This window comes from Malaclemys terrapin, chromosome 4 (genome assembly GCF_027887155.1).
Source record: "Malaclemys terrapin pileata isolate rMalTer1 chromosome 4, rMalTer1.hap1, whole genome shotgun sequence".
In the NCBI taxonomy this organism is placed as follows: Eukaryota; Metazoa; Chordata; order Testudines; family Emydidae; genus Malaclemys; species Malaclemys terrapin.
Genome location: NC_071508.1, coordinates 39,912,772 through 39,931,192, shown reverse-complemented (window position 1 = coordinate 39,931,192; position 18,421 = coordinate 39,912,772). Strand labels below are relative to the sequence as shown.

The window sequence follows — 18,421 nt, the reverse complement described above, 5'->3', positions numbered from 1 at the left end:
CAGGTGATGCCCGTGATTTCCAACTAGAGAGTGCATGCTCCAGGGAACATGGCCAGCACTCAGCCATGAACCTTCTATGTAATACAGAAGGCCTCCATATTGGGTACCTATTTTGTGCAGTGCCTGAATACTTTAGTTGTTTTCTTCATGAGAACAAATGTGACTGTTCTAATGAAACATCTATTGCATTTCTCATTCTGACAGTTTTTTCCAGACAATACTTTCTGCAGTGAACACGCAGTAAATGTTGACTTCAGCCTTTTGTCCAATGCTAGGCTAAAACAAACACTTCTTTTACCACATTGAGTCAGTTTGCTTCTTATGGCCACAGAGACAACTATTGTTTCTGGCGTTCAGTAAATAACTGTTGCCGGGCGCATCAGTTGTACTTTATTACATCCTTTACCTTGTCCTGCTTACTTCTGGAAGCTGCCTTCAGTCTTTATTTCTTTACGCTGTTCTAAGTTATATTCCATTAGGTACTGTCATATTTTTATGACATATTGAGCACAGTCCTCTGGTGTTGAGGCTGAGGAAGCAACAATTTTCCTCCCATTTATTACAGAATACTCCAGCCTTTAGAGTCCACTTTCCTTTTTATTTTATTTTTATTGAAGACAAGCATCTTAATGTTGTTTTAATAGGACATGGAGCAGGCACATGAGACACTGCACTAGAAGCCCATTTGCTATTAAAGACCAATGGAGATGGATGAAAGTGTGACTAGTAAAAGAAAATGTCCATAAGAGGAGAGGGCGATGGATATGAAAAGAAGGCAAAACAACGGTGGATAGAAAAGAAAAGGTGAAAGATAAAAGCTAGGGGTGAACGACTTTACTTTGTTTTTAAAAAATTTACAAAATACCCACAATGTTTCAGACTTCTGCATTTTTTAAAATCTTCTTCTATAACACACACTCTGTCTCTCCCACCCTCTGCCACCCTCCATCCTCTAATCAAGTACCTGGATAAGAAAGTAGTGTGCGGTCATGTCAGAGTTCAGGATTGTTGTAATCTAAAAGCTTTTCTGATGCAGTCTCTCCCTATGATTGAGCTTTAGATAATATTCATTATTACCAGCAAGTCACAGAGGAAGAGCAAATAATGTATAGCACTAATGACCCAAGCACTGGCTCTGGTGTAAGTGTGGTGGCTGTAAAGTGTATTCTTCAGCGATAGGATTGCATAGTTTCATGCTGCGAAGACTGACATGTGCATTCCCTGACATATTGGAGGAGTAGTTGCTGATCATATGTTCCTCTGTAGCAGGAAGGGAGAACAGCAGTTTTTGGTGTAAGGATCTGGTGTCCTATTGAATTAATCTGTAACAAAATCTTTTGGTCTGTATCTTTCCTCAGTGGAGTGTTCATGTGTCAGTGGAAAGAATAAAAAAAGTCTATGATGTCAGCAAGCCACCTTTCACAACACTGTGGGTCAGATTCAGTATGTAAGCTGTCCTTTGACCAGATGTGAGTTGGCTTCTCCAGGGTGGGTAACTACTTGTTCCACTGTCTAACTGAAACATATTTTGGGACAGAACTAGAATACAGCATCCAGTCTTTTCAACCTGCAGTAGTATAAAATTGTTAATGCTACAAAATAATATGAATAAAATTCCTCAACTTGGAGTTACTACATTTCATATTAATGTGAAAGGTTTGATTTTTACTTCTGAGAATTATAGATATGTTATTATTGAGTTAGAACATCCTTGAGCAACTCACCAACATGAATTTAGAAGTATTCAACTGACTTGAATTTGCTAGAAAAACTGAGTCTGGTTAGTGTTTTTGTTATCATTACGTGTTCACAGAACACAGTAACAAATCCACCAAGAAGTATTTGATGAAATGACATGGGCTACACATAGTTGCCATAATACAAGTTTAGGGTTACCATACGTCCAGATTTTCCCGGACATGTCCGGATTTTTGGGCCTCAAATCCCCGTCCGGAGGGAAATCCCAAAAAGCCGGACATGTCCGGGAAAATAGGGAGGAAGGGCCCAGCGGTGCTCGGCCGGGGCTGCTGGGGCTGGAGCCAGCAATGCTCAGCAGGAGCTGGGGCCGACGCGGTGCTCGGCCGGGGGCTGGCGCGGTGCTCAGCTGGGGCTGGGCTGGGCCGGGGGCCGGCACAGTGCTCGGCCGGGGCTCGGCCGGGCCAGGGGCCCGGGGGCGCGGTGCTCAGCCGGGGGCGCGGGCACTTGGCCGGGGGCTGGTGCCCCAGGACCCGAGCCGGGCAGGAGACGCCAGGGCCAGAGCCTCTTGGCCTGGGCCGGCTGGCCGCCAAAGAGAGCCGCTCAGCCAGGAGGACCGAACTGAGCCGCGCCGCATCCCGCCCCAGCCTACCTGCTGCCTCCCTGTTTCAGGCTTCCTGCGAACATTTGATTCACGGGAAGCAGGGGAGGGGGAGGAGCAGGGGGTGGAGCGTTCAGGGGAGGGGGCAGAGTTGGGGCGGGGCTGGGGCAGGGAAGGAGCGGGGTTGGGGCGGGGCCGGGGCCCCATGGAGTGTCCTCCTTTTTAAAAATTAAAATATGGTAACCCTATACAAGTTGGAAGTTGATTTGCCATGGCAGATATCATATAAAGACTAATAGAAGTGCATTAAAAATGGAAAATCATGGCGCAGGAGCTAAGCTTTTTTAAAGGGCACTGTCTGATTAAAATTTGGATATTTTTAAAAAAACGGATGGCTTTGCTTGTATAACTATTAACATCTCAGGTTACTAAAACTGGAAGAATGTTAAAAGTGTAACTTACTTTTCACTGCGTATCTGGTTTACTTCTTGCATTACATTGATCTTAGACAATTTCACTTTTGTTTATAGTTGGTTACTAATCCATTTCATGTCCTCCTTTTTATACAATACCAGTATACTGTAGTGTTTGGATTGAAAATGGAAACATTTTGTTTGATTATTGTGTATACAATACCTAAATTGATTTGACAGTGTTCCTTTAAATTTAAACTGTTTTCCTTTGCCAATTTTTTGGGAGCATTTGTACCCAAATGTGCTCCTGAGCTGTTTTCTGTTCCCTGATGTTTTCCTTTGACTTCTGCTAGACCTGGTTTTCTTTACCAGAAAACTTGATCTAAGCACAGTACTGGAAATGAGGACATTTATGTCCTAATCTCAACACTCAAAGTGACTCCTTTTGTGGCCTTGGCTACAACTCATATGACCTCTCTTCAGTAGTGGATTTAAAGTTAGTGGGGCCCTGTGCTCAGCTTCATTTTTGGGGCCCCTCCTTGGGACCCAGCCAAGAAAAAGAACACACTCTCTTATCTCCCCCCTACCCCCGTTTTTCATTCTTTTTTTCTTCATCCTCCTCCTATAAGTAATACAAAGTAAATGAAAATAAAGTGAGGTATCTTGATTGTTTTTGTAGTCTAACTTATTTTTCCACAGACCACTTGAAAATCACTGAGGGTCTCAGCGGACCCTCTTAATGATCTTTCCAAATATTGTTTATACTGTTAGATAACTATTGTAAAGCGCTTTGGATAAGAGCGCTTTATAAAAAAAATGTAAAAAAACATTGGGATGTGGGGTCTGGCCAGGACTTAGGGTGTGGGAGGGGGCTCAGGGCTGGGGGTGCAGGGTCTGGGAGGAAGTTGTACTTGTATGAGGTAAATTGAAAAATACTGTTTCTTTTGTTCATCATTTTTACAGTGCAAATATTTGTAGTCAAAAACAGTAATATAAAATGAGCAGTGTACACTTTGTATTCTGTGTTGTGATTGAAATCAATATATTAGAAAATGGAGAAAAACATCCAAAAATATTTCATAAATTTCAATTGGTATTCTATTGTTAAACAGTGCAATTAAAACTGAAATTAATCACGATTAATTTTTTTGAGTTAATCACGTGAGTTAACTGCAATTAATTGACAGCCCTAGTATAATGTATACAACTAGCAATGTAGCACTAGTTGTAAAAAAGCTCTCCTTTAACTGGCCCATTGTTACTGCCCTATGGTTATATGAGATACCTGAGTTCCATTCCCAAACTGTGGATGCTAGAAAATGCTTTGAAGGCAGCACACTTAAGGTATGCCTTCACTGCAGAGTTAACTATGCAGACTGGTACTCAGGTAAGCCTCGCCTGGGTGTGGGCAGCCACACTGCAAAGCCACACCTGAGTTACAGTGTCCTCCCTAGTGCTGCGCTCACCCTTGTATGTTCCTTGGATTTCTGGGAGCATATCCCAGGATTCTTTGTGCTACAGTAAATTAAGCTGCATTATAATTCTTTCCTAGTAAATTGCTGGAAAACTTGTCAGTCCTTGTGGGCACATTTGTTGGGGGTATGTACAGGGCTGGCCTTAGGCCGATTCCACTGAATCGGTCCCCACGCCTAAGAGGGCCCCACGCCTAAGAGGGGTCCTCCCTCTCCCCTGCTTCTCGCGAATCAGATATTCGCGCGGGAAGCCTGGAAACAAGAAGCGGCAGGTAAGCTGGGGCGGGGGGCGTGAGGAGGGCTCCAGGGAGGCATGGCACGGCCCAGTCTGGCTCCGGCCGAGCGGCTCCCTCCGGCCCAGCTCCGGCCGAGCGGCTCCGGCCGAGCGGCCCTGGCCCAGCTCCGGCCGGGCAGCTCCCTCTGGTCCCGGCCCCGGCCCTGGCCCCGGCCGAGTGGCTCCCTCCGGCCCGGCCCCGCGGCTCCGGCTGTGGCTCCGGCCCGGCCCTGGCCAAGTGGCTCTGGCCCGGGCCCGGCCCCAGCCCCGACTCTGGCCAGGCGGTGCGGCGTCTCCGGCCCGGGCCAAGCGGCTCCGGCCCCGGCCAAGTGGCTCTCGCCCGGCCCCGTCACCAACTGTGGGAAGGCATTGGAGGACTATCAGCCCTCAAGTGATTTAGTCTGTGTCCTCACAGCAATGTGGGCAGGTTACCAGTCTATTGAGTTAAAATGGCACTTGGGATTTAGCCTATCGGGTTTAAAATACCACTAAACTAGTAAAGATAGTAAAAATGGCATTGTGGATTCTTAATTTGTTTCTTAATGAGCGTATAATGCTAAAAGTTCTGCTCACTTTATGTCACCAGTTCAGGATTTGTTCCTGGATCACCAAAGGTTTGTTGGTATAGTCAGGATCATGTTATCAGCTTGATATCAAGTGAAAGAGCAGAAACCCAATTTGATATAACAGGTGCATAGCTCAAACATGGACAAGTTTTGATTTTCTCACCTGATACAAATAATTCTCAAATAAATGTGAGTGTTTTTAAATATAGCTGTGGGTTTGTCTCTCTCTTGTAATGGTTGTTTCCTGTTTTAATCTTCTTTCCTACCTGATAATCTTTGAAATGAAAGATTCTGTGGTTAAAGCGCACTATTACTTTGTGCTCTCCCCTGCCTTAACATAGACTGTAAGATCTTTTGGGCAGGGACTGCTTCTTTGTTATATGTTTATATGATGTACAATAGGGCCTTGGCTTCTAGGTGCCATTGCAGTACAGATAATTAATAATAAAGCTTAGCTATAAAGCACTCCATTATTAAGGCATGTCTGGGATTAGCTAGGCTTGTTCTTATTCATTCTTATTTCTAAGTGACAAGATTTTTTAAGAGAACTGTTCACTTGAGGATTATCCCCAGCCTGGATATAACAGTTTTAAAGTAGGTCACATTTGGGGTTTGAATTGATGGGCGCAATTACTGTTCCTTAATCTTCACCATTTTACAAGTAGTCTGTTGTTGAACCATATACAACTTTATATACAGTGCAGCAACTGGTGGAATTCTGTAGAGTCAGTACAGATTAATTGACAAACAGGTTTCCCTTAATTAGAGAGTGATCTTGCTCTGATTCTCAGCACACATAAAATATCATGTCTAGTAGCCTTATCCAATGCCTTCTGAAGTCAATGAGGGTTTTCCCATTGATTTCCTTGGGCACTGGATTGGGCCTTAAAACATGTTCCTAAATGTTACTTTCTTTTCTAGAATATGGGCAAATTATAATTTTTGTATATTATTTTTCAGGCTACATGCTGAGGAAGCAACACTTTTGTTCCCCGTTGTTAAATCTGCTGTGTAAGAGGAGAGAACCCTGGGAGGTAACTTTTCTTTTGAGTAGTATACAAAGATTTGAACATGGAGTAGGGATAGAAATGGGATATGCTATGGTGTTCTGGTGCATTCAGCACTATCCAGTCTCAGTTCTGCAATCCAGTCCTAGCATCAGAGTCTCAGACCTTGGATTTTGTGTTTTAAGTCTCCTAAGCGAAAGCAAGTCTAATTCCTAAGTCTACATGGAAATGAGGTCAGAGACAACTTTAATTTCAACTTCAGTTAGACCTATGAGACTTTATGCTAACTTGGCATGGCTGATTAAGAACAGGGAGACCTTCAGACTTCTTTCTGATAGAGTTGCTATGAAGAAGGAATATAAAGCATTGGAAACTCACAGGGATGGCTTTTTATGTTCTAAATTATTAAGGCCACATTTAGGCAAAACTTTACTCATATGCTTAACTTTACTTATAGTGAATAGTCTCACTACTCACTGTGTGTAAAGTTACATGTGTGAATAATCCTTTGTAGGATCAGGGCCTAAAACTGAATGTTGAGCTGTGTCTTCTTCTGTGCTTGGAAAGTGTTTAGCATGATGGGTGCTACTTCACCTTTAATAATACTTCAGTACATAAGGGTAGTCTGAGAATATTGGGTAGCTGCGAAATTAGTACTTGGGTTATTGTCCCTTAAATGTCACAGACGATCCAATGTATATTGAAAGAACTTGCAGAATACTGAACTGTAGATCAAATCTTTACTCCGCTCAAGAGAATACAATTATCTATAGACTCCATCCCTTGCAGAGGATTTTGGAGCTGGGGTGTAAAAAGAAGGATATTAAGTACTCCCAGGCAAAAAACTTCATTAAATTGGAGTTAAGGCTGAAATTAATACCTATATGTTGGGGATGGGTGGGAGGAGTATGGCTGAAGTTTAGATATACTAACTTTTTTTTAAAAGGTTTTTTGTGTGTGTTTTGTTTAAATAAAATTAAGGTTCCTCCGCAACTTTAATTATTTCCCCAATATTGTGCTCCCTGGTTAGGGTGACCAGATGTCTCAATTTTATAGGGACAGTCCCGATTTTTGGGTCTTTTTCTTATATAGGCTCCTATTACCCCCAATCCCCATCCTGATTTTTCACATTTGCTGTCTGGTCACCCTATCCCTGGTGTATCCTCCATGTAAGGCTACCATGTGTTTATGATAAACACAACTAGCTGATGTCTTAATTTCTGTATACCTTGGCATTTTAGCCATTAATCCATGATGATAGGGAGAATTTAAATACTGTGGCCCTGATTCTCCACTACATCCAAGCAGTGCTCAGGTGTAGTGAAGAGTAGAAGCCATGGGAAGCCAATTATAGCTCCCTGATCCTTGGTTGCGTGGTGGAAGTTAGAACAGGAAGGGGTGGGCAGTGCTGATTCCCATCACTAGTGTAAGGCCTTACACCAGTAAAGGATCAGAAGTAGAAGAGCTCTGCTCCACCACAACCCCTGCTGGCCACATCATGCCCCAGAAAGCCCCTCTCCTTTCCTTATGTTAGGTGTGGGAAGAGGCTGGTGCAGAAGCAAGCAGAGCCACCTCTGCCAGATTTCTGCCACCAGAGGGTCTCCCTATGCAAGAGTAATTCTCTACCAGCATTCTCTGGCCACTTTGTGCCACAGCAGCCAGTGAATCTAGTTCTGTATCCTTTGGTGCAGGGGTGGGCAAACTTTTTGGCCCGAGGGCCACATCTGGATGGGGAAATTGCATGCAGGGTCATGAATGTGGGGCTGGGGCAGGGGGTTGGGATGCAGCTTGGAGTGTGGGGTTTGGGAGGGGGTGTGGTGTGCAGGAAGGGGCTCAGGGCAAGGGGTTGGGGCGGAGGAGGGGCGCGGGGTGTACAAGGGGGCTCAGGGCAGGGGGTTGGGGCGGAGGAGGGGCGCGGGATGTACAAGGGGGCTCAGGGCAGGGGGTTGGGGTGTAGGGAGGGGTGCAGAGTGCAGGAGGGGGCTCAAGGCTGGGGGTTGAGGGCTCAGGGCAGAGGGTTGGGGTGCAGGAGGAGTGCGGGATGCGGCGGGGGCTCAGGGCAGGGGTTCAGGGTGCAGGAGGTGGAACAGGGCAGGGGATTGGGGTGCAGGGTGTGGCAGGGGGCTCAGGGAAGGGGATTGGGGTGTGGGATGCAGGAGGGATGCGGGCTCCTGCCCAGCACCGCTTACCTGGAGCAGCTCCAGGGTGGCAGTGACACCACGCCACTAAGGCAGACTCCCTGCCCTGGCCCTGCGCCGCTCCCGGAATGGGGAACTGCGGCCAATGGGAGCTTCGGGTGTGGAACCCACGGGTGAGGGCAGTGCACGGAGCCCTCTGCCCTCTCCCCCCACCCCAGGGACCACAGGGATGTGGTGCCACCCACTTCCAGGAGCGGCGCGGGGCCTGCGGCGCCACGGGGGTGGCAATCCCGTGGGCCAGATCCAAAGCCCTGAGGGGCCGGATCCGGCCTGCGGGCCGTAGTTTGCGCACCCCTGCTTTGGTGGTTTGTAGCCACAGATTGTGGGCTTATATTCATTGACATCCTCTGTGGTGTACATAGCGGTGCATAACCTTCTAGTATTCTATCTCCACAGGCTGCTAACAATAAAGACTATAACAATTGATTCAACTTTGATTTACTGTTTCATTGATTCCTAATAGCACATATAATGGAGAAAGAACAACACTCGGCAACTAATCACAGAATTATTTAACTTAGAGGTGAACTTATTTCCAGCACCTATTATAAAAAATTTCTCACTTTCATCAGAGATCTGGCAAAGTATTATACATCTTGCTCTTTATACATGCAACGTGTGTGTGTGTGTGTGCAGGCTTTGCATTATAGATGCACTTAAAAGCCACAAACTTCTGTTTTATATTTATATATAATATAAGCTTGTGGTTTTAAAATACGCTGCTTTTTTATTTATCTATATTACATTTGTAAGAAAATTAAACAAAGCTTTCACCTCCAAGTTGCTGGTTCAAATCCAATCTGGGTTAATAGCGTGGGCCTGCTGCACAGAAGTGAATTTCACTCTGAATGAGCATAAAGACTGAACACGCCTCTCACTCGGGGTGAAATTCACCCCTACACAGAGGGTACACATAAAGCCTAGGTACCACTTACTGCCTGTTCTTAGAGTTTAAGTGGAAGTTTCATCCCAGTGGCATCTCTAGGTCAGGGTTTATGCACACTGCTAAGATGCTGTGAGGAAGCTTTTCCTGTGGATAAAGAGAGGACTTAGCACCTTTCACAAGCAGTAAATTCACACAGGAAGAATGTAAACAATGGGCCAAATCAGATTTTGCACCACGAGTGAATTTGGCCCAACGAATTGAAATTCCAGTTCAGCAAAGCACTTAGATACATACTTAATTTAAAGCATGGGCTTAATTCCCATTGACGTCAGTTAGACTGTGCTTAAAGTTAAGTGTGTGCTTCAGTGGTTTGCTGAATCAAGCCTTCATATGATTGTAGAGTGAGGAAGGGCTGATTCCGACTTCCGTTACACCTGTGTAAATTGGATATGACTACACTAAAGCCACTGGGTTTTTCAATGCTGTAGGCAAGAGGAGAATCAGGGCCTGATAGTCCAGATTCTTTATGAAAACAAGAGACGTGTCAGGGAATATGTGAATGGAATGATTATTAATGCTTTATATGGTAATTGCTCTTAGCCCTTTACAATTTTGTCTTTGAAAACAAGATAGCATTACTGCAGTGTTCACTTCTTTCCCTGTACTTAAGAATAGCAAAAGATTAATGCAGTAACATCTAGTTATCCAAGGTAAAAAGCTGTTGAGGGTGACTGCTATATATAAAAAACATTTTTAACGTTTTTTTATTACACCTGCTAAAATAGAGTAGTGTAGGATGCTGCATATTACATAAATGTTGCAGGGAATTGTTTTTCCCCTTTAGGGATTGATTAAAGTAACGGTAGTTTCCTGATGACATCATAGCAGATTCCAGCTGCCCAAACAGTCATTTTCCAGAAGAGGTTATCTGCAGTGCACTTACACAGAATTACACTTAAAAGGGCACTTACAGTTCCCTTAGGACTTTTAAAGGTAACTTAGAGTTGAGTCCTTGGTAAACACAGAATTCTTTGTTTTCATTTAGTGACGATGGTAGTGCTGGGAGCACAGCCCTGGCTTGTGATTCTGCAGTTACATTAATAATTACATAATCATGGATTGCAGGAAAAATTAAATACTTCAGTGTACGTTCCATGTATTGAGAACACAGCAGTATATTTTTTATAGAGAATTTTCAGACCTGCAGCATAGGAAGAAGATAATATGGAACTCCAGTGCCATACCTGAACTTAGACTCACTGCTGTGCAGAGTAACTTTTTGAAGGCATGAGCAGCCAAAAAGCAGAAAAGGCTGCTTCTTCAGTGGCTGGCCTAGGCGAGCAGGACTGTGCTTGTTATGGGGTGCTGACTGATTTCTTTGCTTCCTGGGGTAGCTAGAGAAGAACCTGAAGAGGTGAGAAGAGAGGCTTAACCAGGAGATGGTAGGGAAAGGAATGGTGGAAGCACAAGGAGGGATGTGACTGACAGCAGAGAGATGGAAACCAAGGTTTTTTGGCTCCCATTCTTCAGATAAGAACCATAAGCACTATTTCACTGGTCCAGAAGGCACTAAGAGTTAACCAAAGGTTTCAGTTTGTCACTTAGGGCTGTCTCAGGATTTCAGTGGCGTTTGGTGGCTCATGTGATGACACCAGCACAATGTATACTAAGGAGTTACCTACAACAGAAGATAGCAACAGTGACAGAGGGACTTGCAAATCCCAGTGTGCTGTGTCCCCCCTCTTCTCCTGGGACATTTGGGGCATTCAGCTGTATTTATTTTTATATTTCCTAGGACAGCTTTAATATGTGGATCTATAAATTTTCCTGGCATAAAGCTGCATCAGTCTGTGTAGATGTTGTTTTTAAAAACAACAACAGCCTATTTAAATTATGGGGACAAGAGCTTTTGCTAATATTTTGATGTATGAGCTTAGAAGTGCTAATGGGCAGGCACAGTCCAAAGGGTGTTTCCCAGGTTTCAGGGGAAAAATTAACATAGAGGCATATGCTTCTGGTAACTGCCATGTTTGAAATGCATATTTATATATATTTAATGAAGAATGCACTACATCCTCATTTATCAGAGGGGTAGCCGTGTTAGTCTGAATCTGTAAAAAGCAACAGAGGGTCCTGTGGCACCTTTGAGACTAACAGAAGTACTGGGAGCATAAGCTTTCGTGGGTCAGAACCTCACTTCTTCAGATGCAAGTAATGGAAATCTCCAGAGGCAGGTATATATCAGTGTGGAGATAACGAGGTTAGTTCAATCAGGGAGGGTGAGGTGCTCTGCTAGCAGTTGAGGTGTGAACACCAAGGGAGGAGAAACTGTTTCTGTAGTTGGATAGCCATTCACAGTCTTTGTTTAATCCTGATCTGATGGTGTCAAATTTGCAGATGAACTGAAGCTCAGCAGTTTCTCTTTGGAGTCTGGTCCTGAAGTTTTTTTGCTGTAAGATGGCTACCTTAACATCTGCTATTGTGTGGCCAGGGAGGTTGAAGTGTTCTCCTACAGGTTTTTGTATATTGCCATTCCTGATATCTGACTTGTGTCCATTTATCCTCTTGCGTAGTGACTGTCCAGTTTGGCCAATGTACATAGCAAAGGGGCATTGCTGGCATATGATGGCATATATAACATTGGTGGACGTGCAGGTGAATGAGCCGGTGATGTTGTAGCTGATCTGGTTAGGTCCAGTGATGGTGTTGCTGGTGTAGATATGTGGGCAGAGTTGGCATCGAGGTTTGTTGCATGGGTTGGTTCCTGAGTTAGAGTTGTTATGGTGCGATGCGTGGTTGCTGGTGAGAATATGCTTAAGGTTGGCAGGTTGTCTGTGGGCGAGGACTGGCCTGCCTCCCAAGGTCTGTGAAAGTGAGGGATCATTGTCCAGGATGGGTTGTAGATCACTGATGATGCGTTGGAGAGGTTTAAGCTGAGGACTGTAGGTGATGGCCAGTGGAGTTCTGTTGGTTTCTCTTCTGGGCCTGTCTTGTAGCAGGAGTCTTCTGGGTACACGTCTGGCTCTGTTGATTTGGTACACGTCTGGCTTGGTGAAAGCATGCTCAAAACTACGATACCCACACAAGGAAATAAAGAAACAAATCAACAGAGCCAGATGTGTACCCAGAAGACTCCTGCTACAAGACAGGCCCAGAAGAGAAACCAACAGAACTCCACTGGCCATCACCTACAGTCCTCAGCTTAAACCTCTCCAACGCATCATCAGTGATCTACAACCCATCCTGGACAATGATCCCTCACTTTCACAGACCTTGGGAGGCAGGCCAGTCCTCGCCCACAGACAACCTGCCAACCTTAAGCATATTCTCACCAGCAACCACGCATCGCACCATAACAACTCTAACTCAGGAACCAACCCATGCAACAAACCTCGATGCCAACTCTGCCCACATATCTACACCAGCAACACCATCACTGGACCTAACCAGATCAGCTACAACATCACCGGCTCATTCACCTGCACGTCCACCAATGTTATATATGCCATCATGTGCCAGCAATGCCCCTCTGCTATGTACATTGGCCAAACTGGACAGTCACTACGCAAGAGGATAAATGGACACAAGTCAGATATCAGGAATGGCAATATACAAAAACCTGTAGGAGAACACTTCAACCTCCCTGGCCACACAATAGCAGATGTTAAGGTAGCCATCTTACAGCAAAAAAACTTCAGGACCAGACTCCAAAGAGAAACTGCTGAGCTTCAGTTCATCTGCAAATTTGACACCATCAGATCAGGATTAAACAAAGACTGTGAATGGCTATCCAACTACAGAAACAGTTTCTCCTCCCTTGGTGTTCACACCTCCAACTGCTAGCAGAGCACCTCACCCTCCCTGATTGAACTAACCTCGTTATCTCCACACTGATATATACCTGCCTCTGGAGATTTCCATTTCTTGCATCTGAAGAAGTGAGGTTCTGACCCACGAAAGCTTATGCTCCCAGTACTTCTGTTAGTCTCAAAGGTGCCACAGGACCCTCTGTTGCTTTTTACATCCTCATTAACTCTCATATAAATTTTTTTTAGAAAGACAGCAAAGTCTTGGAGCTTTACCAACTTGCCAGGACCTAATCACATCAATTTACTAGGAAGAAATTGACAGAAAAGAGTTAATTAGTCTGTTCTACAGGGATTTCTAATAACACAATAGTCCAAGGACAATTTTAATAATAATCCTTATCACTTATATACTGTAGAACCTTACATGTTCAATGTTTTGTACAAGTGATCTTCACAACACACCTATAGTGAATGTAGGTAGGGTCAGTATTATCACCACCATTTTAAAATGCAGCCAGTGGTGTGATTTGTTGAGACTACTCAGTAAGTGTCTGGGAGATTAGAACTCCTGACTCCATGCCCTAACCAAGGGGTCAGCAACCTTTCAGAAGTGACGTGCCAAGTCTTCATTTATTCGCTCTAATTTAAGGTTTCGCGTGCCAGTAATACATTTTAACGTTTTTAGAAGGTCTCATTCTATAAGTCTATAATATATAACTAAACTATTGTTGTATGTAAAGTAAATAAGGTTTTTAAAATGTTTAAGAAGCTTCATTTAAAATTAAATTAAAATGTGGAGCCCTCTGGATCAGTGGCCAGGACCCGGGCAGTGTGGGTGCCACTGAAAATCAGCTCGCGTGCCGCCTTCGGCATGCGTATCATAGGTTGCCTACCCCTGCCCTAACCATTGACTTCAGTGGGGCTAGTCATGTGCTTACAGTTAGCCATCCGCTTAAGTCCGTTGCTGAATAAAGTCCTATGTCCCCAATCCTGCAATCACTGATGCGTATTCTTAATATGGCATTTATTCAGGTGAGTAATCCCACTGAGGTCAGTAGGACTACTCATAATGTGGATTTCCTGTTTGTTTTTTGTTTTTTTTTGATTGGGCTGAGGGTGGTTGTACTTGAGCTACCTTAAGAACATAAGAAAGGCCGTACCGGGTCAGACCAAAGGTCCATCTAGCCCAGTATCCTGTCTACCGACAGTGGCCAATGCCAGGTGCCCCAGAGGGAGTGAACCTAACAGGCAATGATCAAGTGATCTCTCTCCTGCCATCCATCTCCACCCTCTGACAGACAGAGGCTAGGGACACCATTCCTTACCCGTCCTGGCTAATAGCCATTAATGGACTTAACCACCATGAATTTATCCAGTTCTCTTTTAAACTGTTATAGTCCTAGCCTTCACAACCTCCTCAGGTAAGGAGTTCCACAAGTTGACTGTGCGCTGTGTGAAGAAGAACTTCCTTTTATCTGTTTTAAACCTGCTGCCTATTAATTTCATTTGATGACCCCTAGTTCTTGTATTATGGGAATAAGTAAATAACTTTTCCTTATCCACTTTCTTCACATCACTCATGATTTTATATACCTCTATCATATCCCCCCTTAGTCTCTTTTCCAAGCTGAAGAGTCCTAGTTTCTTTAATCTCTCCTCATATGGGACCTGTTCCAAACCCTTAATCATTTTAGTTGCCCTTTTCTGAACCTTTTCTAGTGCCAGTATATCTTTTTTGAGATGAGGAGACCACATCTGTACGCAGTATTCGAGATGAGGGCGTACCGTCGATTTATATAAGGGCAATAATATATTCTCAGTCTTATTCTCTATCCCCTTTTTAATGATTCCTAACATCCTGTTTGCTTTTTTGACCGCCTCTGCACACTGCGTGGACATTTTCAGAGAACTATCCACGATGACTCCAAGATCTTTTTCCTGACTTGTTGTAGCTAAATTAGCCCCCATCATATTGTATGTATAGTTGGCGTTATTTTTTCCAATGTGCATTACTTTACATTTATCCACATTAAATTTCATTTGCCATTTTGTTGCCCAATCACTTAGTTTTGTGAGATCTTTTTGAAGTTCTTCACAGTCTGCTTTGGACTTAACTATCTTTAGCAGTTTAGTATCATCTGCAAACTTTGCCACCTCACTGTTTACCCCTTTCTCCAGATCATTTATGAATAAGTTGAATAGGATCGATCCGAGGACTGACCCTTGGGAACACCACTAGTTACCCCTCTCCATTCTGAGAATTTACCATTAATTCCTACCCTTTGTTCCCTGTCTTTTAACCAGTTCTTAATCCATTAAAGGACCTTCCCTTTTATCCCATGGCAGCTTAATTTACATAAGAGCCTTTGGTGAGGGACCTTGTCAAAGGATTTCTGGAAATCTAAGTACACTGTGTCCACTGGATCCCCCTTGTCCACATGTTTGTTGACCCCTTCAAAGAATTCTAATAGATTAGTAAGACACGATTTCCCTTTACAGAAACCATGTTGACTATTGCTCAACCATTTGTTTTTCTATGTGTCGGACAATTTTATTCTTAACTATTGTTTCGACTAATTTGCCTGGTACTGACGTTAGACTTACCGGTCTGTAATTGCTGGGATCACCTCTAGAGCCCTTTTTAAATATTGGCGTTGCATTAGCTAACTTCCAGTCATTGGGTACAGAAGCCGATTTAAAGGACAGGTTACAAACCTTAGTTAACAGTTCCGCAACTTCACATTTGAGTTCTTTCAGAACTCTTGGGTGAATGCCATCTGGTCCCGGTGACTTGTTAATGTTGAGTTTATCAATTAATTCCAAAACCTCCTCTCGTGACACTTCAATCCGTGACAGTTCCTCAGATTTATCATCTACAAAAGCCATCTCAGGTTTGGGAATCTCCCTAACATCCTCAGCCGTGAAGTCTGAAGCAAAGAATCCATTTAGTTTCTCCGCAATGACTTTATCGTCTTTAAGCGCTCCTTTTGTATCTCGATCATCAAGGGGCCCCACTGGTTGTTTAGCAGGCTTCCTGCTTCTGATGTACTTAAAAAACATTTTATTACCTTTGGAGTTTTTGGCTAGCCGTTCTTCAAACTCCTCTTTGGCTTTTCTTATTACATTCTTGCACTTAATTTGGCAGCGTTTATGCTCCTTTCTATTTGCCTCACTAGGATTTGACTTCCACTTTTTAAAGGAAGTCTTTTTATCTCTCACTGCTTCTTTTACATGGTTGTTAAGCCACGGAGGCTCTTTTTTAGTTCTTTTACTGTGTTTCTTAATTTGGGTTATACATTGAAGTTGGGCCTCTATTATGGTGTCTTTAAAAAACGCCCATGCAGCTTGCAGGGATTTCACTTTAGTCACTGTACCTTTTAACTTCTGTTTAACTAACCCCCTCATTTTTGCATAGCTCCCCCTTTTGAAATTAAATGCCACAGTGTTGGGCTGTTGAGATGTTCTTCCCACCACAGGGATGTTGAATGCTATTGTATTATGGTCACTATTTCCAAGCGGTCCTGCTATAGTTACCTCTTGGACCAGCTCCTGCGCTCCACTCAGGACTAAATCTAGTGTTGCCTCTCCCCTTGTGGGTTCCTGTACCAGCCGCTCCATGAAGCGGTCATTTAAAGTATCGAGAAATTTTATCTCTGCATTTCGTCCTGAAGTGAAATGTTCCCAGTCAATATGGGGATAATTGAAATCCCCCACTATTATTGAGTTCTTAATTTTGATAACCTTACCTGTTTCAGAATTCAATGTTATTGTGTAGGATATGGTAGAGCCTGCAAATGTGTAAGGAGTTCAGCAGCCAGTCTGTGCTGAGAGTAGAGGAGAACCCTAGGGAAGCTTTAGGATATCAAAATGGTTATAAGAAACCCTAGAGCAGATGCTTAGGCTAGGTCTATACTACCCGCCTGAATCGGCGGGTAGAAATCGACCTCTCGGGGATCGATTTATCGCGTCCCGTTGGGACGCGACAATCGATCCCCGAATCGGCGTTCTAACTCCACCAGCGGAGGTGGTAGTAAGCGCCGCCGACAAAAAGCCCCAGAAGTCGATTTTGCCGCCGTCCTCACAACGGGGTAAGTCGGCTGCGATACGTCGAATACAGCTACGCTATTCACGTAGCTGAATTTGCGTATCTTAAATCGACTCCCCTCGGTAGTGTAGATGTACCCTTAGTGACTTTTGCTGTTGCTGCTAGCTACTGTCTTCCCACAATTGACCTGTACACAAAGTAGCATAGGAGCATGTGCTCACAGAAATCATAGAGTCCATGACTTTCCATCATTTTCTTTAGCCTAATTTTCTCCCCTTACTTCTCACCTGGACAAAGGAACTTCTGTTACCATATATTGCATATACCTCCTGTGGGTACAGTAGTTTTGCCAGCTATCCCAGCACATATTTCTGGGATTAACTGGATTTTTGTTTGAGCAGTGTACTTCACCATTAGGATTCCTGCATCACTGTCTTGTATTTCTCATTTTGGACATTATTCCTCAAAGTTCTGTCTCCTCTTGAGGAAGTTTTAACGTGGTCGAAATGCACCCTAGAAGATTGATATTGTTTACTGACAACAACTTTGTTTCAACACAGACAATTTGTAATGAAAATATTGTTCTCTTTACTACTCCAGTGGTTATGAGTAACAGATCAATAGCAGGAAGTATAGAATTGGGAGCATCACTTCAGATATTAAACCACAAATTGATCTGCTTGTCAAACCTTAAGTAAGTGCTGCATCAACACATGTGCCAGAGATGGGAGGACATTTTGAAATGTTGTAGCGATGGACTGAAATGATGAGATAAATTATTTCTTTTATGTAAGTGGGTTAACTCTTTAGTGCCATTGTCTGCACACTCCTGCTATTAGCACGGTTGCATTTTGCATTGATGGATCACATCAATAATTCAGGACTTTCAATCTACACAGCTCCAGAACAACATACTGAATGTATACAGTAGGCAGACCTGTCACCTGATGCTGATATCTTTGCTAGAATTAAACGGAACTATAAACCTTTATAAATAATCTAACAAAACAGCCATACAGTAACTCCTCACTTAAAGTCGTCCCGCTTAACATTGTTTCATTGTTAAGTTGCTGATCAATTAGGGAACATACTCATTTAAAGTTGTGCAATGCTCCACTCTTACGTTGTTTAGCTGCCTGCTTTCTCCACAGCTGGCAGCCTCCCTACGCACCCGCCCCCTCCTCCCCCCAGCACCTCCCGCCCGCTGGCAGACCCCGCCAATCAGTGCCTTCCCCCCTCCTTCCCCCGCCTCCTGCCCGCAACAGTCAGCTGGCTTGCGGCATTTTGGAGGCAGGAGGGAGGGGGAGAAATGAGGACTTGGCGCGCAGGCTCCCCCTCCCTCCCCTGCCTCCCGAACGCCGCAAGCCAGCTGATTGCCCTGGGCAGGAGCAGCAAAGACTCGGCGCGCCTCCCTCCCCTGCTTCCTGCCGGCGGCAATCAGCTGGCTTGCGGCGT

General features: G+C 44.2%; 1 protein-coding gene across 3 annotated transcripts in view; it reads left to right on the top strand.

The window, feature by feature from the left end:
* Positions 1-18,421, top strand: part of LRRC56 (leucine rich repeat containing 56) — a 114,907-nt gene that overhangs the window by 1,784 nt on the left and 94,702 nt on the right. Inside the window, exons 2-3 of one of the 3 annotated variants that reach the window (XM_054025706.1) lie at positions 645-804; positions 5,982-6,055. The exons of 1 other annotated variant lie outside the window; for it this stretch is intronic. The gene's annotated coding sequence lies outside the window, so the exon portion shown is untranslated. The remainder of the gene's footprint in view (positions 1-644; positions 805-5,981; positions 6,056-18,421) is intronic. One more of the 3 variants, XM_054025705.1, reaches the window with a different exon arrangement.